This window comes from Nicotiana tabacum, chromosome 20, assembly GCF_000715075.1.
Source record: "Nicotiana tabacum cultivar K326 chromosome 20, ASM71507v2, whole genome shotgun sequence".
NCBI lineage: Eukaryota > Viridiplantae > Streptophyta > Magnoliopsida > Solanales > Solanaceae > Nicotiana > Nicotiana tabacum.
The window spans coordinates 158,215,417-158,238,739 of NC_134099.1; positions in this window are offsets into that span (position 1 = coordinate 158,215,417).

Sequence of the window (23,323 nt, forward strand, 5' to 3'; positions counted from 1 at the left end):
ACCTAGTACCTATACCCTCAGATCGATCCATCATAGGAACCAGGAGGGTATTCAGGAATAAGTTTGATGAACATGGAAACACTACAAGGAACAAGGCTAGGCTAGTGGTTCAAAGTTACAATCAGGAGGAAGGAATTGATTATGATGAGACTTTTGCTCCGGTTGTCACATGGTGGCTGTCAGAATCCTAATTGCCTTTGCATCACATATGGAATTCACTCTGTTCAAAATGGATGTCAAAAGTGCATTTCTGAATGGATTTCTTAAGGAAGAAGTCTATGTAAAGCAACTTTCAGGCTTTCAATGTCATGAACACCCTGAATATATGTTTAAATTGGACAAGGCACTGTATGGGTTGAAGCAGGCTCCTCGATCTTGGTATGAAAGACTGTCAAAGTTTCTCTTAGAAAATGGTTTTACAAGAGGAAAAATTAACACCTTGTTTTTGATGAAATGAGGGAGGAACCTGCTCATCAATCAAGTATATGTTGATGATATCATTTTTGTGGCAACAACTGATTCACTATGTGAAGAGTTTGCAAAACTCATGGGAAGTGAGTTTGAAATGAGCATGACAAGTGAGTTGAATTTCTTCTTGGGTCTTCAAGTGAAGCAGTCCACAAAGGGTACATTCATCAACAAGCAGAAGTACATCAAGGAGCTCCTAAAGAGGTTTGATATGGAAGCATCAAAAGTGATTGACACTCCCATTGCCACTGCTACTCGACTGGACATGGATGAATTAGGCTCTCCTGTAAATCAAATCATGTATAGAGGCATTATTGGGTCTCTTCTCTATCTTACTACTAGCAGACCTGATATTGTCTTTAGTGTGGGGCTATGTGCAAGGTTTCAATTAAATCCCAAGAAATCTCATCTAAAGGTTGCCAAGAGAATTTTGAGATATCTTAAGGGGACACAGGACCTAGTCTTGTACTACCCTTCAGGTGATGATTTTAATCTTACTGGGTATGCTGATGCTAACTATGTAGGTTATCTTGTGGATAAGAAAAGTACTTCTAGAATGGATCACTTTGTAGGATCATGTCTCATCTCATGGGGCATAAGAAAACAAAACTCAGTGGCTTTTTCAACAGTTGAAGCAGAAAATGTTGCTGCAGCCTGCTGCTGTGCTCAACTCCTATAGATCAAACAACATTTGGAAGATTTTGGTGTGTACACTGACTGTGTGCCTCTTCTATGTGACAACTCTAGTGAACTCAACATGGCCAAGAACCCGGTTCAACATAAAAGAACCAATCACATTGATCTGAGACATCATTTTCTTAGAGACAATGTGGAGAAAGGGATTATTTGTATGAAGTTCTGCAGTACCGAAGACCAAATTGCATATATCTTCACCAAAGCACTGAGCAGAGAACATTTTGAGAGAAATAGGCTGGAGCTGCGGCTAATAAAGCCTAACTCACTTCAATACGATTGCAGGTAGACACGCATGATGATTATAGAAGTTGTAGATGTACTAGATGAGTGGTAAAAAGAGGATGGAAATTTTTGAAAGACAGGTCAAGAACCTAGTTCTTGTACCACATGTTAGTAGTATTGTGCTTTTTTCATACATATCTTAAAACGATGCAAAAAGTCAAGTACCATGTCATCAACCTTTTCAAACCCTATATGTCACATCTTTTCATTTCATATCCCTTCATCTCCCTCTGAAATGTTGCAACTCCCCACAAAACTACCGCCATTTCAGAATCAGTTTCTCTCTCTCTCTCTCTCTCTCTCATAATTATCTCTTCTCCCATTAAAACCCTCTCATCTCTTTGAACGATCATATCTTCTCTTCAGTACTTCTCCAGAACTTTCAAACCTTATCTCTACCATGGCTGAAAATCAACCAATAATTCCCTCCTTAATTGAGAAAACCCCAGAGGAAACCCTTGACTCTTCCGCTTCTAGTGAAACACCTCTTATAATCCCCTTTTCAACCACCACAGCAGAGGACTCTCCCAAACCTGACTCTCCTACACCCTTTATTTCTCCAGTCACTCTCTGAAACCTCTCTCTTCCTCCAAACATTGAGAACTCAGAAACCCCAAAGCATGATAGCCATTCATCTCTATTGCCTGAGATTCTCACTGAACAACGTAAGTTTGGAGAACAGAGTAAAGTTCTGCAGGTAGTAGAGGTCTCAAAGGTTAATATTGATCAGTCTACAGTTGTTCTGCTTTTGATTTTATGGTAACCATGGAGTCTCTGGAGAAAGAGTCCGTAGAAAATATATTGGCCATATCTGCTGATGGAATAGTGTATGAGGTGATCTCTTGTGTGCTCGAGTCTCAGAGGAAAGAGGCACAGTGGTCAGTGGAAAAAGGAGTTGTGGTGCTCTTTGAAAACTCTGCACCAGCAGAAACTACTTGGACCCCTCTTGAAGGACCTGACCCCTCTCCTAAGGAAACATGTCAAGGATCCTCTTCCTAGGTTAGTTTCGACCATGTTCCCTCTCCACACTTTGCTGTTAAGACCTTGGAAATTTTGGCTCCTGGTATGAGGTCGAGTGATGAAGAAGATCAATATAATGTTGCTCTAGATGTGTTCAATGCCAAGAGAAGGGCAGTAAGTATTCCTGAGCCTTCTCCTAAGAGACCTACTACTAGGTTGTAAGCAAATGAGGCTTTTGAGTTTGCCTTGCAAAAGAGTAAAAGGAGTAGTAAGAAGAAGAAGAAGAGGCTGGTAAAAGATGGAGAAGTGGTATGTGACTTGAACATTCTTGTGGTGGAAGTAGATGAAGAAGCAACAGAGGAACCAAGTTCCTTGGTGAAAAGGTCTCAGAAAAAAAAGGGATCTGCTTTAGAGGAAAGTGTTGCTACGACAAGTTCAAAGTCAGTGAAAAGTGGTGAGAAATTGAAACAAGTAGTGGTTGAATAGTCCTTTACTGATGAGGATGTTTTAGTAAAGTAAAGTGGAAACGGAAAATCAAGTGTGAAGTCTGGGAAAAGAAAAGTGGAAACTGTGAGGGAACGCGATTCTCCGAAGAAAGTGAAGCACGAGAGTATGTCTGCTAGGGAAGACTAAGGTACCAAAAGGTTCTGTAGTGTCGTACTTTTGATCCAAAAATCTCTGAAATATCTGGAATGAGACAAATAATAGACATGGTCGAGTTTCAATAGTGGGGCCATCTGTTCAAGGTAGATGTGCCCAAAGTCTATGAGGATGAGGTCCAAAGTTTCTATGCAGACCTCTTTCCTGTTGAAACTGATCACATATGTGCCTTGGTCAATGGAGTTGATATTGTGTTGGATGCTGCTTTGCTTGGGGACATACTTAAGGTCCCTGCTGATGGTATGTCCTATGTCAAAAATGTGTGTGGCTCCAATTTTAGGACTGCTATTATGAAAGAAGGCGTAGTCTAGCGAGGGGAAAGGGTCCACAAGAAAGCTCTTTTCCCCGTTTATCAGCTGTTATTTGAGTTGGCAAACAAGCTTCTTCTACCCCATGTTGAGAGAAGGTCCATCATTCCCAAGTCTGATTTGTACTTGATGGAGGCATTGGATGGGTTCAAAGCTATAAACTTGCCAGCTATCATGATTGAGCACATGCAAAAGGTGGCAAATTTCAAAGATAGTAACCATGGTCTTCCTTATGGACATCTTCTCACGTATGTCTTCAAGTTCTTCGATGTGCCTTTGCGGAAGCCTAAGATAGGGACTAAGAAGCAGACCTTCTCCCACACTACTTTGGAGGAATGTGAATGTGTTGAAAAAGGAGGAGAGGTAGGAAGCACTTCAACAATCTCTCAGCTTATCAATGCCCAGAATAGTGCTACTGAGTAAATTAGGAAGCTGAAGGCAAGGAATGCCATACTGGATATTCAGTAGGCCCAAGGGGCGCCGGGGTCAAATGAGGAGATCGCTCGCCATACCAAAGAAAATACTAATCTCAGGCAACAAGTGGAAAACCTAAAGGAGAAACGGCTCGCAGAGCAAGTGTCGGCCAATGCCCGAATTGATCTCATTCTCAACACCCTTACTACAACCTCTAAGCCCTCTCCTTCTAGTGTCCCCAAGGCTAACCCTTCCAGTGACCAGTTTCTGGATTATCTCTTTTACTTTTTATGACTATGGCAGTTGTTTCTTTTTGTTTTTCTTTGGTAGTGTGGTTGGACTGTACTTGTACTGCTCCCACTGATAACAGTCCAATTTTTGCCGTTGCTGTAATGACAAAGGCTTATGTTTTATAAAAACTATCCTCTTTTCCTATCTATTGCTTATATTTCTCTACTTCTCTTTTCTATCATGTTGTGTGCATATATGTGGCACTAGTTAGCTCGCCTAGACTTCTTTATGCTAATTTCTTGCTTGTGTATTTTTATTGATGCCAAAAGGGGGAAGTATAATTGGAATAGGGATCGGTTTACGGGGGAAGCATAAAGTCAGGGGGAACTTGTGAAGTTCCTGTTACTTCATCTGGTTAATTTTGAACTAAAGATGTGTTATCAATTTCTAATTTTGTCATCATGAAAAAGGGGGAAATTGATGGGCTTACAATACCTTAGCTTTATGTTTTGATGATCTAACAAACTTATTGTCAAAGAACCAGAAAAGGAACCTGACACATTTGGTACACAACTCAAATCAACGGACTCCAGCTAATGTGAGCTGCTACGACTTTAGAAGATAGAGAATCAACACAGGGACCTGATACCCTTGTGTTTCCCTGACAGCAGTACGAAGTCAACTATCTACAGCTAGAAAGTGACTGCCTACATTGTACACAAAAACAGTGCAGCACAGTTCTGCAGTCACTTCTCATTTGACCTACCAAGTGATTATATCATTCAAGTGATGTCATCCATGTTGTGTTAACATTAAACATTACAACAAAACATCACTTGAACACTTGATAATTCATTAAAGCATTCAAGCATCTGACATTCAAGCATTCAATTCTCAAGGGCACCAAGAACAAAGTTTAACACTACTACGGACCAGTTCCTAGAGCTAGTATTTTGTATGTCCTTAGTTGAATTGTAACTTTGTAATTGTTATTGTAATTCCTACTTTTCTTATGTAGAAGCTTTACTTAGGAACCCCTTGTAAAACCATAAACCCTTAGTTTTTGTATTGTGACTAGAGTTAGTCATGAGTTGCAATGTTTTTAATAGATGTATTGCAAAGTGGCTTGTAATAGATGTATTACAAGTTAGTGTGGGATTAGGAGTTTAATTCCTAGATTGCATAGGTTGTAATCTAAAGTTTCTCATACTGAAGTTGAAATCCTACCCGTGTAGGTCGTGATTTTTTGTCCCCTTAAATATGGATTTTTCCACGTAAAAACTCCATGTCTTATTTACTTACTGTTTTATTAGCATTCTCAGTGGAAACTCATAGAGGACCTAGTCTCTATATAGTTTGGTAGAATCATATTTTCTATCACACTCATTCCTCACGATTGCTCAGCACTTGGCATTGGGCACTTAGCACTCGGTACTCGCACTTAGTAGGTACATGCGCTCACTGAGGTTGCGTACAGACTCCGGAGGGGCTCTTGCACCCCAAGCATTATATCAAGCCAATCATGGAAAAATCAATGAAACATGTTACGGTGTGCAGCCCGATCCCGTAAATATCCTCACAATCAGGCCATCGGCCTCACTCAGTTATCAATCTCTCCAATCTCTCGGGCTCTCAGAAATCAGGAAAATCAGCCCAAACAGTAGGAATATGATGCATAAAATAGAATACCAGAGACTGAGATATGATATGCAAGTAAAAATTGCGACTGAGTACAAATAGCATTTAGCAAGAAATTCAACATGCAACGCAACCTTTGTGGGACCTAATAGTACCAACACATAGCCTAAACATGGTTTCTAACATGATTTAAAGTCAATTTCTATAACATATAGAGAGAATATAGCTAACAACAAGTTGTTCAACTTTATAGTTTCCACGGGACGGACCAAGTCACAATCCCCTTAGTGCATGCCCACACGCCTGTCACCTAGCATGTGTGTCACCTCCAAATTAATCACATGATACTAAATCCGGGGTTTCATACCCTCAGGACCAGATTTATAGCTGTTACTAACCTTAATCTAGGCGAGACTTTACTCCAAAATGCTCTTGCCTCGCGAGTCGACCTCCGAACGTCCCGAATCTAGCTACAAGCATTAAAATACAGTTAATATAGGCTAAAGGGATCAATTCCACAAGAAAATAACTAATTTAGACAAAAAAATCCAAAATTGGATCAACCCGGTCCCCGGGCCCACGTCTCGAAATCTGACAAAAGTCACAAAACCCGAAAGCCCATTCACTCACGAGTCTAACCATACCAAATTTACTCCAACCTGATAACAAACTCTCATTCAAAACCCCAAAAATCTAACTCAAAAAGACTTCATCTTCTTCCCCAATTTTCCATCCCAAATCAAAAATTAGATGATAAAATCAAAGATACCATCATGGGATTTAACCAAAACCAAGTAAGAAACACTTACCCCAATCAACTTCGCAAAAAATCCCTTCAAGAATCGCCCAAATCCATGATCTCTAGCTCAAAATATGAAAAATGGGCACAAACCCTCGATTTTGAATTTAATATTGTTTGCCGAGATTTTCTTCATCGCACTCAAATTTGTCTTACGCGAATGCGGTTTCACCCACGCACGCATACCTATGCTATTTCTAACCTATGTGATCACATTCTACCTTATGGAATCACAAATAGCAAAGCGTGCACTCCACAAATGCTTCACATCCCTTACGTGAATGCGGTCTACTGTATGCGTTGGCGAAGCACAATCTCCTCAACTTCCGCGATCGCAGCCTTCTCTCTGCGAACGCGTAGAATAATAATTCCACAGCCCTCAAAGACCATTCACGATTGCGGTCCTATCCTTACGATCACATATAAGGAAACCAGAAAACAAAACACCAGCAAATTTCCGCAACCTTAAGCTATTTCATCAATTCAAACCAAGTCCGTTAACCACCCGAAACTCACCCGAGGCCCTCAGGACCTCAACCAAACATACAAACAAGTCCTAAAACATCATACAAACTTATTGTAATCCTCAAATCACCTCAAACAACATCAAAAGCACGAATTACACCTGGATTCAAGCATAATGAACTTTGAAAATTTTCAAATTCTACAAACGATGGCGAAACCTAGCAAATCACATCCGATTGACATCAAATTTTGCACACAAGTCATAAATGACACCACGAACCTACTCCAACTTCCATAAATCAAATCCGACCATGATATAAGAATTTCCATTGCCGGTCAAAATCACCAAAATTTCAACTTTCGTTAATTCAAGCCTAATTCTACTACAGACCTTCAAATCTGATTCTGGACGCGCTCCTAAGTCCAAAATCACCTAATGGTTCTAACAGAACCTTTAAAATTTAAATCTGAGGTGGTTTACACATAAGTCAACATCCGGTCATTTTTTCCAACTTAAATTTTCAATTAAGAGACTAAGTGTCTCAATTCACTCCGAAATCACACCGAACCTGAACCAACTAACCCGGTAAGTCATAATGCAGCTGTAGAATACAAAAGAAGTAGGAATGGGGGAATGAGGCTATAACTCTCGAAACGACTGGCCGGGTCATTGCAAGCTATTTGCTTAAATTGCCTCTCTAATTTCTGAAATATGTCCGTAGTTGTTGATCGCCAAGCTTAACTTGTTAATTGTCAAGTAAGAGATTCTTCAGCAAATCATTCATATTCTTCTCTGCCTGTTGTGGTAAGTTATCATTCCTTAAGGTCGACAATTGTTTTTATTACCTCACCATAAGAAGTTGGGATGGTTTCTCCAATTGAGATTATATGTGTTCCTATAACCTTGCTATCCCACGTAATACATAGATTCTGGATTTACTGGGCACTGGTCACTCATGTGACCTTCTTCACAAATCTCATAATATGTAGCCATCTGTTGCACATGCTACATCTGATGTGCTTGACCTATTACTAGATAGTCATTTGGCTTGTCAATTTAGCCATAACTGCCCTCATGGCTAAACAGTCATCCAGCTTGAGTGCACATGCTACTCTCTCTTTATCATTCTTATTGGTTCTCCATCACCTTGCCAATTATGATCATTCGCGATGAAGTTGTTCAAGAGAGTCTGAATTTCACTATAAGGTTTATGCGTGCAATTCGATCCACAGGCTGAGTCGAGATTCAATTTGGAAGACACATCTAACCCATCAATAGATGTGCGTCCCAACACCTCATCAGTCAGACAGTGATGTGGGCAATCTCTGAGCAACTTCATGTATCATTCCCAAGCTTGACGAAGAGTCTCTCCATCCCATTGTTAAAACCCAAGAATCTGGCTCCTCAACAACTTAGTCTTCTTCGCGGGGAAGAACTTGATCAAAAACTTTCTTGCTATATCATCCCATGTGAAATTGAGTTAGCTGGCTCTTTTTTGAAATTATTCTTTTTGATAGAATATATGAGTCCACCAATATAGAGACCAGGTCCTCCATGAGTTTCTACTGAGAATGCTAATAAAATAGTAAGTAAATAAGATAGGGAGTTTTTATGTGGAAAAATCCCTGCTCAAGGGGATAAAAAACCACGACCTACACTGGTAGGATTTCAACTTCACTATGAGAAACTTTAGATTACAACTTATGCAATCTAGGAATTAAACTCTTAATCCCTCACTAACTTGTAATACTCCTATTACAAGCCAATTTGCAATACACCTATTACAAAGACTTCAACTCATAACTAACTCTAGTCACATCACAAACACTAAGGGCTTATGATTTTACTAGGGGTTCCTAAGTACCGCTTCTATATAAGCAAAGTAGGAATTACAATGGAGAACAATTACAAAGTTACAACTCAACTAAGAACATACAAAATACTAGCTCTAGGAACTGGTCCGTAGTAGTGTTAAACTTTGTTCTTGATGCACTTGAGAATTGAATGCTTGAATGTCAAAGGCTTGAATGCTTAAATGAATTCTTAAGTGTTCAAGTGATGTTTTGTTGTAATGTTTAATGTTAATACAACATGGATTACATCACTTGAATGATGTAATCACTTGGTAGGTCAAATGAGAAGTGACTGCAGAACTGTGTTGCATTGTTTCTGTGTAGAGTGCAGGCGGTCACTTTCCAGCTGTAGACAGTTGACTTCGTACTGTTGTCAGGAAAACACAAGGGTATAAGGTCCACGAGTTGATTCTCTATCTTGTGAAGTCGTAGCAGCTCATATTAGCTGGAGTCCGTTGATTTGAGTTGTGTATCACGTGTGTCAGGTTCCTTATTTGGTTTTTTGACAGTAAGTTTATTTGATCATCAAAACATAAAGCTAAGGCATTGTAGGCCCATCAATTTCCCCCATTTTGATGATGATAAACTGAAAAATTGATAACATATGTTTAGAGCAAAATTAACCACATAAAGTAACAGGAACTTCATAAGTTCTCCCTGACTTTATAATTCCCCCTTAAACAGATCCATGTTCCAATTATACTTCCCCTTTTTGGCATTATTAAAAATACACAAGCAAGCAATCAACATAAAGAAGTCTAGCCGAGCTAACTCATGCCACATATGTGCATACAACATGATAGAAAACATAATCAAAGAAACAAAAGCAATAGGCAGCAAAATTGGATAGTTTTTCTAAAACATAAGCCTTTGCCATTACAACAAAGGCAGAAATTGGACTGTTATTAGTGGGAGCAGTACAAGTATATTCCATCCATACCACAAAAGAAAAATAAAAAGAAACAACTGCCATAGTCATCAAAAGCAAAAAGAGATAATCCAGAAACTGGTCACTGAATGTTTCCCTAAGGGACACTAGAAGGAGAGGGATTAGAGGTTGTAGCAAGGGTGTTGAGAACGAGATCAACTTGGGCATTGGACAACATTTGCGCTGCATGCAGTTTCTCCTTCAGGTTCACCACTTGTTTCATGAGATCAACATTTTCTTTGGTGAGGCGAGCAATCTCCTCATTTGACCCTGGTACCCCTTGGGCCTGCTGAATCTACAGTATGGCATTCCTTGACTTCAACTTTTGAATCTCCTCTATAGCTCTGTTTTGTGCATTGATGAGCTGAGAGATTGTCGAAGTGCTTCCTACCCCCCTCCTTTATCAACACATTCACATTCCTCCAAGGTAGTGTGGGAGAAAGTATTTTTCTTAGTCCCAATCTTAGGCCGTCCCAAAAGCACATCGAAGAACATGAAGACATGTGTGAGAACATGTCCTTAAGGAAGACCATGGTTTCCATATTTCAAAGTTGCCACCTTTTAAATGTGCTCAATCATGATGGCTGGCAAGTTTACAGCTTTGGACCCATCCAGTGCTTCTATCAAATACAAGTCAGACTTGGAAGTGATAGACCTTCTCTCAGCACGGGGTAAAAGAACCTTGTTTACCAACTCAAATAACAGCTGATAAACAGGAAGCAGACCTTTCTTGTGGACCTGTTCTCCCCGCTGGACTACGCCTTCTTTCACAATAGCATTCCTAAAATTCGACCCATACACATTCTTGATAGAGGACATACCATCAGTAGGGACCTTAAGTATATCCCCAAGCAAAGCAACATCCAACACAATATCAACCCCATTGACCAAAGCACAAATGTGATCAGTTTCAACAGGAAAGAGGTCTGCATAGAAACTTTGGACCTCATCCTCATAGACTTTGGGCACATCCACCTTGAACAGATGGCCCCACTATTGAACCTCAACTATGTCTATTATTTGTCTCATTTCGGCCATTTTAGAGATTTCTAGGTCAAAAGTGCAACCCACAGAACCTTTTGGTACCACAGTCGTTCCCTAGCAGACATACTCTCACGCTCCACTCTCTTAGCAGAATCAGGTTCCCTCACAGTTTCCACTTTTCTTTTCCCAGACTTTACATCATTTTTCCCTTTCCACTTGATATACTAAAACATCCTCATCAGACAAGTACTATTAATCCACTACTTGTTTTAATTTCTCACCACTTTTCACTGACTTTGAACTTGGCATTGCAACACCTTTCTCTGAAGCAGAATGCTTCTTCTTCTGAGACCTTTTAACCTGTCACGACCCGGATTTCCCACCTTCGGGAGTTGTGATGGCGCCTACTAATGTGAGCTAGGCAAGCCAATTACTGAACAGATTACCTTTATCCATTTTTAGACCCTTTTAGCATTTATAAAGCAATAATGTGAAAAACATCGAAAATTTCATTAAGCGGAAGAAAAGTAGTAAAATATCTGAAATATGAATCAAATACAACTGTTTAAGCCTTAATCACCTAGAACTGGTGTCATAGTACCACAGACGATCTAAGAGTGCTAAATACAAAGTCTGAAAATAGAGATACAATGTTTCCGAATCAAAGAAATGAAATAGGAAATAAAGGATAGAGGAGACGCCAGGGCCTGCGGACGCCTGCAGGTCTACCTTGGATCTCCGCGTGGACTGAAGGTAGCCACCCAATCTACGGTCCAAAAGCTGCTCCGGGATCTGCACATAGTGCAGAGTGTAGTATCAGCACAACCGACTCCATGTGCTAGTAAGTGCCTAGCCTAACCTCAGCGAAGTAGTGACGAGCCTAAGACCAGACTACCACATAAACCTGTGCAATTCAACTATATATAGCGGAAAAAAAGAACAAAAATAAACAGTCAAATATGGGAGGGGTAGCATGCTGCGGGGGAGATATCAATTCAGAATAGAAAGACAACAGGTAATTGAAGGAAACAATAAATCTCGGATAACAACAAAGAACCAGAAATCAATAAGTGCACAACATCACCCTTCGTGCTTTTACTCTCGTCCTCACCAATGCAATCAAGTAATGAAAATGTGCACGGTATCACCCTTCGTGCTTTTTCTCTTGTCCTCACCATATAATCAATATAATCGGCACAGAATGGTATATCGTGCCGCACGGCATCACCCTTCGTGCTTTACACTCTTTCCTCACAAATCCTGCACGACATCACCTTTCGTGCTTTAACACTCTCTCACCAAACAATACACGGCATCACCCTTCATGCTTTAACACTCTCTCACCAAACAATACACGGCATCACCCTTCGTTCTTTAACTCTCTTTCTCACCCAAACAACAGTCACAAACAATAGGGCAAGGAAATAAATGAAACTACAATAAGAATCCCAGCAAGGGAACAATTATTCAACAACAAGTCCCAGCAAGGGACAACATCAAAACATGAACAACATCCCGGCAAGGGAGATAACATTAAAAGCAACAATATCCTGGCAAGGGAGATAACATAATGATTCTCCTCTCTTTTTTACTTTTACTTCACAACTCACTTCACCACTTTGAGTCAATGCTCTAAAAGGTTCAATTTCCACTTATACTTTCACATTTCATTGTATAACTCGAGCCAACGCTCCTCAATGTTCAAATGTCACAATTACTCCCACAAACTTTGCCCAACAATAGAAATCATCATCAAAACATGAATAATATAACGAGGCCATAATAGTCACAATATAAGACTCACGGGCATGCTTGACACCAACGTATATATACTCGTCACCATGCCTATACGTCGTACTCGACAAATACCACATATCAAATAGGACTCGACTCATAATCCCTCAAGCTAAGGTTAGACCAAACACTTACCTTGATGCCATGAACATAATTCACGTCTCAATTATTGCTTTACCCCTTGATTCCACCACCAATTTGCTCGTATCTAGCCACAAGTTACTTAATTACATCTATAAACGATAAATGAATCAACCCTAATGCATGAAAATGAGTTTTTCAAAGTTTTACCCAAAAAGTCAAAAATTGCCCCCGATCCCACATGGTCCGAACCCGAGGTTCGAACCAAAATCCGATTACCCATTCCCCCACGAATCCAAATATATAATTTGTTTTGAAATCGGACCTCAATTCAAGGTCCAAATCCCTAATTTCCCCCATGAAATTCATTGATTTGAGTTGAAATCATGTTAAAAGATGTTAATGATTGAAGAAAACGAGTTAAAATTGACTTACAATTGATTTGGAAGAAGAGTTCTTCTTGAAAAATCGCCCTAGGGAGTTGTGTTTTGAAAAGATGTGAAAAATAGTTGATTTTTGGCTAAGTATAAAAGTTGCAGGTCAAAGGTATGGGAAATGCGAACATGGTTCCAATTATGAACCTCGACCTCTGCTAAGTTGGAAATTGCGAACAGCCTCTCGCAAATGCGAGTTGGGAATTGCGAAGGTATGGTCGCATTTGCGACTACTGGCTAGGAAGGGAGGCATCGCATTTGCGATGGAATTCTCGCAATTGCGAGAATGGGCCGGCCTGGACTTCTTCCGCATTTGCGACATGCCTCTCGCAATTGCGATCTCACATTTGCGAGCCAGGCTTCGCAAATGCAGGCCTGCAATGCAACAACTAAAAATTTGCAATTCCTCAAGTCCAAAATCCACCCCATGGCCTATCCAAAACTCACCCGAGCCCTCGGGGCTCCAAACCAAACATGCACACCACCCTAAAAACATCATACATACTTGCTAGTGCATTCAAATCACTAAAATAACATCAACAACTATGCATTTAGCATAAAAGTCATGAAATTTTCTGATTAACTTCAAATTTCCAATTTTTCCAAAAAACGATCCGATTCACGGCATTTCAAGTTCATTTCTTAACAAATTTCACAAACTTATCTTAAATCAAATATAAGACTTGTACGAGGCACCGAAACCAAAATACAGGCCCGATACCATCAAGTTCTAATCACAATTCATTTCCAAATCTCATAAATAATTTTAGAAAACAATTTTTTTCTAAAAATTCATTTCTTGGCCTTGGGACCTCGGAATTCGATTCCGGGCATACGCCCAAGTCCCATATTTTCCTACAAACCCTCCAAGACCATCAAATCATGGGTCCGGCTCCGTTTACCCAAAATGTTGACCGAAGTCAACTTAATTCATTTAATAGTCAAAATTTATCATTTCTTTTCACAGATTTTCCACATAATAGCTTCCTGTCTATGCGCCTGGATTGCACAGGCAAATCGAGGTGATATTGTAAGAGGTTTTTAAGGCCTCGGAACACATAATTTTATTTTAAAACAAGTGATGACAAAAGGTCATCACATTCTCCACCTCTAAAACAACCGTTCGTCCTCGAACGGACAGAAGTTGAGGAAAAAATAGGGATAACGGCTCTGCATATCGGACTCGGACACCCAAGTCGATGCCTCAGCAGGCTGACCTCTCCACTGAACACGAACAGAAGGAAAACTCTTAGATCTCAACTGACGAACCTGCCGGTCTAGAATAGCTACCTGCTCCTCCTCAAAAGACAAGTCCTTGTCCAACTGGACAGTGCTGAAATCTAACACGTGGGATGGATCACCGTGATACTTCCGAAATGAACACATGAAACACTAGATACACGGCTGATAAGCTCGGGGGCAACACAAGTCTATAAGCCACCTCTCCCACTCGATCAAGAATCTCAAACGGGCCAATGAACCTAGGGCTAAGCTTGCCCTTCTTTCCAAATCTCATCACGCCCTTCATAGGCAACACTCGAAGCAATACCCGCTAACTGGCCATGAATGCCAAATCTCAAACCTTGCGATCGGCATAACTCTTTTGCTTGGACTGAGCTGTACAAAGTCTATCTTGAATAATCCTGACCTTATCCAAGGCATACTGAACTAGATCCGTACCCAACAACCGAGCCTCCCCACACTCAAACCATCCAACCGGAGACCGACACCGCCTACCATACAAAGCCTCATAAGGAGCCATCTGGATACTCGACTGGTAGTTGTTGTTGTAGGCAAACTATGCTAAAGGCAAGAACTGATCCCACGAGCCTCCAAAGTCAATGACACAATCTCGGAGCATATCCTCCAAAATTTGAATAGTCCGCTCGGACTGCCCGTCCGTCTGAGGATGAAATGTTGTGCTCAACTCAACCTGTGTGCCCAATGCTCACTGAAATGCTCTCCAGAAATGGGAGGTAAACTGCGTACCTCGATCCGAAATGATAGACTCGGGCGTACCATGAAGACGAACAATCTCCCGAATATAGATCTCGGCTAACCTCTCAGAAGAATAGGAGACTGCCATAGGAATGAAATGTGCTGACTTGGTCAGCCTATCAACAATAACCCACACTGCGTCGAACTTCCTCTGAGTCCGTGGGAGTCCAACAATGAAGTCCATAGTGATTTGCTCCCACTTCCACTCAGGAATCTCAATCTTCTGGAACAAACCACCAGGCCTCTGACGCTCATACTTAACCTGCTGACAATTCAAACACCAAGCCACATATGCAACGATATCCTTCTTCATTCTCCGCCACCAGTAATGCTGCCGCAAATCCTGATATATCTTTGCGGCGCCTGGATGAATAGAGTACCGGGAGCTATGAGTGTCCTCTAAAATCAACTCTCAGAGTCCATCCACATTGGGCACACAAACTTGACCCTGCAATCTCAAAACTCCATCATCACCTAAGGTAACCTGCTTGGCACCTCTGTGCTGCACCATGTCTCTGAGGACACACAAATGAGGATCATCATACTGCCGATCTCGGATACGCTCTAGTAAAGAAGAACGAGCGACTGTGCAAGCTAATACACGGTTGGGCTCAGAAACATCCAACCTCACGAACTGATTGGCCAAAGCCTGAACATCCAAAGCAAGCGGTCTCTCAACGACCGGAATATAAGCAAGACTGCCCATACTGGCTGACTTCCTACTCAAAGCATCGGCCACAACATTGGTCTTTCCCGGATTATATAAGATGGTAACATCATAGTCTTTCAACAACTCCAACCACCTTCTATGCCTCAAATTTAACTCCTTTTGCTTGAAGAAATACTGCAGACTCTTGTGATCCGTGAACACGTCACATGTCACGCCATATTGATAATGCCTCCAAATATTATACGCGTGAATAATGGCTGCCAACTCCAAATCATGAACCAGATAGTTCTTCTCATGAATCTTCAACTACCGTGAAACATAGTTAATGACCTTGCTATCTTGCATCAACACCGCACCAAGTCCAATGCGAGATGCATCACAGTAAACGGTATAAGGCCCTGAACTTGTGGGCAAAACCAATACCGGTGCCGTAGTTAGAGCTGTCTTGAGCTTCTGAAAGCTCGCCTCACACTCATCTGACCATCTGAACGGGGAACCCTTCTAGGTCAACCTGGTCATCAAGGCTGCAATAGATGAAAACCCCTCCACGAACCGACGATAGTAACCTGCCAATCCCAAGAAACTCCGAATCTCTGTAGCATATTGGTCTAGGCCAGTTCTTGACTGCCTCAATCTTCTTCGGATCAACCTGAATACCCTCTGCTGATAAAACATGACCCAGGAATGAAACTGAACTCGGCCAGAACTCACACTTCGAAAACTTAGCATACAACTGACTATCCCTCAAAGTCTGAAGAACCACTCTAAGATGTTGTTCGTTCTCCTCCCGTCTACGAGAATAGATCAAAATATCATCAATGAAGACTATCACTAACAAATCCAAGTAAGGCCTGATCACTCGGTTCATCAACTCCATAAAAGCTATTTGGGCATTTGTCAACCCGAATGACATCACCAAGAACTCATAATGCCCGTACCGAGCGCGGAAAGTTGTCTTAGGGATGTCGGATGACCTAATCCTCAACTGATGGTAGCCATATCTCAAGTCAATCTTTAAGAATACCTTGGAACCATGAAGTTGATCAAATAAATCATAAATCCTCGACAATGGATACTTATTCTTGATTGTAACCTTATTCAACTATTGTAATCAATACAGATTCTCATCAATCCGTCCTTCTTCTTAACAAACAACACCGGCGCACCCCAAGGCAAAACACTAGGTCTAATGAAACATTTTTCAAGCAAGTCTTGCAACTGTTCCTTCAACTCTTTCAACTCAGGCGGGGCCATACGATACGGCAGGATAGAAATGGGCTGAGTGCCCGGAGCCAAATCAATGCAAAAGTCAATATCTCTATCGGGTAGCATACCCGGCAGGTCTGAAGGGAATACCTCAGGAAACTCGTGAACAACGGGCACATAATCAATAGAATGAACCTCAGCACTAGAATCACGGACATTGTCCAAATAGGCCAAACACCCCTTCTCGACCATACGCCGAGCCTTCATATAAGAGATAACACTACGGGCAGAATGACTAGGAGTCCCTCTTCACTCTAAACGAGGTAAACCCGGCAAGGCTAAGGTCACAGTCTTGGCATGATAGTCTAAGATAGCGTGATAAAGTGATAACAGTCTATCCCTAATATGACATCGAAATCAACCATGTCTAGAAGAAGCAAATATACACGAGTCTCAAGACCCCTAATCGTAACTACACATGAACGATGGACTCGATATACTACAATAGAATCACCTACCGGTGTAGACATATAAATAGGAGCACTCAAAGAATCACTAGGCATGACCAGATACAGTGCAAAATAAGATGATACATAAGACTACATAGATCCTGGATCAAATAAAACTGAAGCATCTCTGCTACAAACCAGAACGGTACCTATGATAACCACATTAGAAGCCTCAGCCTCAGGCCTGGCTGGAAGAGCGTAACATTGGGGTTGTGCCCCACCACCCTAAACTACATTTCTAGGACGGCCTGTTGCTGGCTGGCCTCCACCTCTAGCGGCCTGAGCTCCACCTCTAGTACCTCTACCTCCACCTCTAGCACCTCTACCCCTACCTCTAGCTGGCTGGGTGGGCTGTGGAACACCTGGTGCCTGTACCATGACATGAGAACCCTGATGCTGAGAGCTACTCGGTGCTCGAGGGCAAAACCTAGTAATGTGACCCATATCACCACAAGTGTAGCAAGCCCTCGACTGCTGAGACTGCTGACCCTGATGACCTGAATGACCACCCTAAAAACTCTGAAGCGGCAGTGCACTGATATGAGCTGTTTATGTAGCCTATGGGGGATAAATACAGACGTTTACATACCGATCCCTTAGACTCTACTAAGCTTGTCTGTGAACTATGAGACCCATGTAACATAAAGCTCTGATACCAAGTTGTCACGACCCGTATTTCCCACCTTCGGGAGTCGTGATGGCACCTACTAATGTGAGCTAGGCAAGCCAATTACTGAACAAATTACCTTTATCCATTTTTAGACCCTTTTAGCATTTATAAAGCAACAATGTGAAAAACAACAAAAATTTCATTAAGCAGAAGAAAAGTAGTAAAATATCTGAAATATGAATCTAATACAACTGTTTAATCCTTAATCACCCAGAATTAGTGTCACAATACCACAGACGATCTAAGAGTGCTAAATACCAAGTCTGAAAATAGAGATACACTATTTTTGAATCAAAGAAATGAAACAGGAAATAAAGGATAGAGGAGACGCCAGAGCCTGCGAATGCCTGCAGGACTACCTTGGATCTCCGTGTGGACTGAAGGTAACCACACAATCTACGGTCCAAAAGCTGCTCCGGGATCTGCACATAGTGCAGAGTGTAGTGTCAGCACAACTGACCCCATGTGCTGGTAAGTGCCTAGCCTAACCTCGGCGAAGTAGTGATGAGGCTAGGACCAGACTACTATATAAACTTGTGCAATTCAACTATATACAACGGAAAAGAAGAGCAGAATTAAATAGTCAAATATGGGAGGGGTAGCATGTTGCGGGGGAGATATCAATTCAGAATAGAAAGACAACAGGTAATTGAAGGAAACAGTAAATCTCGGATAACAACAAAGAACCATAAATCAATAAGTGCATGGCATCACCCTTCGTGCTTTTACTCTCGTCCTCACCAAAGCAATCAAGTAATGAAAATGTGCACGACATCACCCTTCATGTTTTTACTCTCGTCCTCACCACATAATCAATATAATCGGCACAGAATGATACATCGTGCAACATGGCATCACCTTTCGTGCTTTAACACTCTCTCACCAAACAATACATGGCATCACCCTTCGTGCTTTAACACTCTCTCACCAAACAATATACGACATCACCCTTCGTGTTTTAACTCTCTTCCTCACCCAAACAACAATCACAAATAATAGGGAAAGGAAATAAATGAAACTACAATAAGAATCCCAGCAAGGGAACAATAATTCAACAATAAGTCCCGGCAAGGGACAACATCCAAACAACAACAACATCCCGGTAAGGGAAATAACATTAAAAGCAACAATATCCCGGAAAGGGAGATAACATAATGATTCTCCTCTCTTTTTCACTTTTACTTCACAACTCACTTTACCACTTTGAGACAATGCTCTAAAAGGTTCAATTTCCACTTATACTTTCACATTTCATTGTACAACTCGAGCCAACGCTCCTCAATGTTTAAATGTCACAATTGCTCCCACAAACTTTGCCCAACAATAGAAATCATCATCAAAACATGAATAATATAACGAGGCCATAATAGTCATAATATAAGACTAACGGGCATGCTTGACACCAACGTATAGATACTCATCACCATGCCTATACGTCGTACTCGACAAATACCACATATCAAATAGGACTCGACTCATAATCCCTCAAGCTAAGGTTAGACCAAACACTTACCTCGATGCCACGAACACAATTCACATCTCAATTATTGCTTTACCCCTTCATTCCACCACCAATTTGCTCGTATCTAGCCACAAGTTACTTAATTACATCAATAAACACTAAATGAATCAACCCCAATGCATGAAAATGAATTTTCCAAAGTTTTACCCAAAAAGTCAAAAATCGCCCCCGGGCCCACATTGTCAGAACCCGGGGTTCAAACCAAAACCCGATTACCCATTCCCCCACAAACCCAAATATATAATTTGTTTTGAAATTGGACCTCAAATCGAGGTCGAAATCTCCAATTTTTGAAAAACCTAGGTTCTACCCAAAACACCCAATTTTCCCCATGAAATTCATTGATTCGAGTTGAAATCATGTTAAATGATGTTAGTGATTGAAGAAAACGAGTTAAAATTGACTTACAATCGATTTGGAAGAAGAGTTGTTCTTGAAAAATCACCCTAGGGAGTTTGTGTTTTGAAAAGATGTGAAAAATGGTTGATTTTCGGCTAAGTATAAAAGTTGCAGGTCGCAGGTATGGGAAATGCGAACTGTGTTCGCAATTGCGAACCCCGACCTCTACTAAGTTGGGAATTGCGAACATCCTCTCGTAAATACAAGTTGGGAATTGCGAAGGTAGGGTTGCATTTGCGACTACTGGCTAGGAAGGAAGGCATCGCATTTGCGATGGAATTCTCGCAATTGCGAGGATGGGTTGGCCTAGGCTTCTTCTTCATTTGCGACTTGACTCTCGCAATTGCAATCTCACATTTGCGAGCTAGGCTTCGCAAATGCGATGCCTGCAGGCCTGCAATGCAACAGCTAAAAATTTGCAATTCCTCAAGTCCAAAATCCACCCCGTGGCCTATCCAAAACTCACCCGAGCCCTTGGGGCTCCAAACCAAACATACACACCACCCTAAAAACATCATACAGATGCGCTCATGCATTTAAATCACTAAAATAACATCAACAAATATGAATTTAGCATCAAAATCATGAAATTTTCTTAAGAACTTCAAATTTCCAATTTTTCCAAAAAACGATCTGATTCACATCATTTCAAGTCCGTTTCTTACCAAATTTCACAGACTTATCTTAAATCACATATAAGACTTGTACTAGGCACCGAAACCAATATATGGGTCCGATACCATCAATTTCTAATCACAATTCATTTCCAAATCTCATAAATAATTTTAGAAAACAAATTTCTTTAAAAAATCATTTCTCGGGGTTGGGACCTCGGAATTCGATTTCGGGTATACGCCCAAGTCCCATATTTTCCCACAGACCCTCTGGGACCGTCAAATCATGGGTACGGGTCTGTTTACCCAAAATGTTGACCGAAGTCCACTTAATTCATTTAATAGTCAAAATTTATCATTTATTTTCACAAATTTTCCACATAATAGCTTTCCGACTACGCGCCCGGACTGCGCATGCAAATCGAGGTGATGCTGAAAGAGGATTTTAAGGCCTTAGAATGCAAAATTTTATTTTAAAACAAGTGATGACCTTTTAGGTCATCACATAACCAAGGAACTGGGTTCCTTTGTTGCTTCCTCATGCACTTCCACCACAGGAATGTCCTTGTCACTTACCACTTCTCTATTTTTCACCAGCCTCTTCTTCTTCTTCTTACTACTCCTTTTTCTCTTTTACAAGGCAAACTCAAAAGCCTCCTTTTCTTGCAACCTAGTAGTAGGTCGCTTATTAGAAAGCTAGGGAGTGGTTACTTCCCTTCTCTTGGCAATGAACGCATCCAGAGCAACATTGTCTTGATCTTCTTCATCACCAAACCTCATACCAGGAGCTAAAATTTCCAAGGCCTTAACAACAAAGTGTGGAGAGAGAGCAGGGTCGAAATTGACCTGGGAAGAGGATCCTTGACCTGTTTTCTCAGGAGAGGGGTCAGGTCCTTCACGAGGGGTCCCAATAGTGTCTGCTGGTGTAGAGTTTTCAAAGAGAACCACAACTCCTTCTTCTACTGACCACTATATCTCATTCCTCTGAGACTCAGACATACAAGAGATCACCCCATACACTATTCCATTAGCAGATATGGCCAATATATTTTCTATAACCTCTTTCTCTAGAGACTGGTTGTTACCACAAACTCAGAAGCAAGAACAATTGTAGACTAATCAATACTAACCTCTGAGACCTCTACTATCTGTGGAACCTTACTCTGTTCTCCATCCTTGCTTTGTTCAGTGAGAATCTCAGGCGATAGAGATGAAGAACTATCGGGTTTTGGGGTTTCTGAGTTCTCAGTGTTTGGAGGGAGAGAGAGGTCTAAGAGAGTAACAGGAGAAATAGAGGGTGTAAGAGAGTTAGGTTTGAGGGTGTCCTCTATTGTGGTGGTTGAAAAGGAGATGATAAGAGGTGTTTCACTAGAGGCGGAAGAATCAAGGGTTTTCTCAACTAAGGAGGGAATTATTGGTTGATCTTCAGCCATGGCAGAGATAAAGTTGAGAGTTTTGGAGAAAGACAGAAGAGAAGGATATGATCATTCAAGAAGAAGTGAGGGTTTTAATGGTAGAAGAGATAATTATGAGGGAGAGAGAGAAATCGGTTCTGAAACGGTGGTAGTTATGTGGGGAGTTGCAACATTTCAGAGGGACATGAAGGGATTTTTAAATGAAAAGATGTGACATACAGGGTCTGAAAAGGTTGATGACATGGCACTCAATTTTTTGCATCCTTTTAAGATATGTACGAGAAAGCACAAAACTACTAACTTGTGGTACAAGAACCAGGTTCTTGAACTATCTTTGAAAATTTCAATCCTCATTTACTACCCATGCAGTGCATCTACAACTTCTATAATCATCATGCGTGTCTACCTGCAACGGTATTGAAATGAGTTAGACTTGGCTGGAAAACACTTTAGCTAATGTTACCTGGAAGTGACTTTTATATCCAATTAATGGGAATTAGGTTCTCAATAAGGCTTTATTAGCCGCAGCTCCAGCCTATTTCTCTCAAAATGTTCTCTGCTTAGTGCTTTGGTGAAGATATATGCAATTTGGTCTTCGGTACTGCAGAACTTCATACAAATAAGCCCTTTCTCCACATTGTCTCTTAAAAAATTATGTCTCACATCAATTTGCCTGGTTCTTTTGTGTTAAACCGGGTTCTTGGCCATGTTGAGTGCACTGGTGTTGTCACATAGAAGAGGCACACAGTTAGTGTACACACCAAAATCTTCCAATTACTGTTTGATCCATAGGAGCTAAGCACAGCAGGAAACTGTAGTAACATATTCTGCTTCAGTTGTTGAAAGATCTATTGAGTTTTTCTTCCTTGTGCCCCATGAGATGAGACATGATACTAGAAAGTGAGCCATTCCAGAAGTACCTTTCCTGTCCACAAGATAACATGCATAGTCAGCATCAGCATACCCAATAAGATTAAAATTATCACCTGAAGGGTAGTACAGGACCAGGTCCTGTGTTCTCTTAAGATATCTCAAAATTCTTTTGGCAGCCTTCAGAAGATTCCTTGAGATTTGACTGAAATCGTGCACATAGCCCCACACTAAAGACAATATCAGGTCCTCTGTAAGTGAGGTAGAGAAGAGACCCAATAATACCTCTATACATGGTTTGACCCAATAATACCTCTATACCTCTATACTTTTGATGCTTCCATATCAAACCTCTTCATGAACTCCTTGATGTATTTCTGCTGGCTGATGAATGTACCTTTTGTGGATTACTTCACTTGAAGACCCAAGAAGCCAAACCCACTTCCCATGAGTT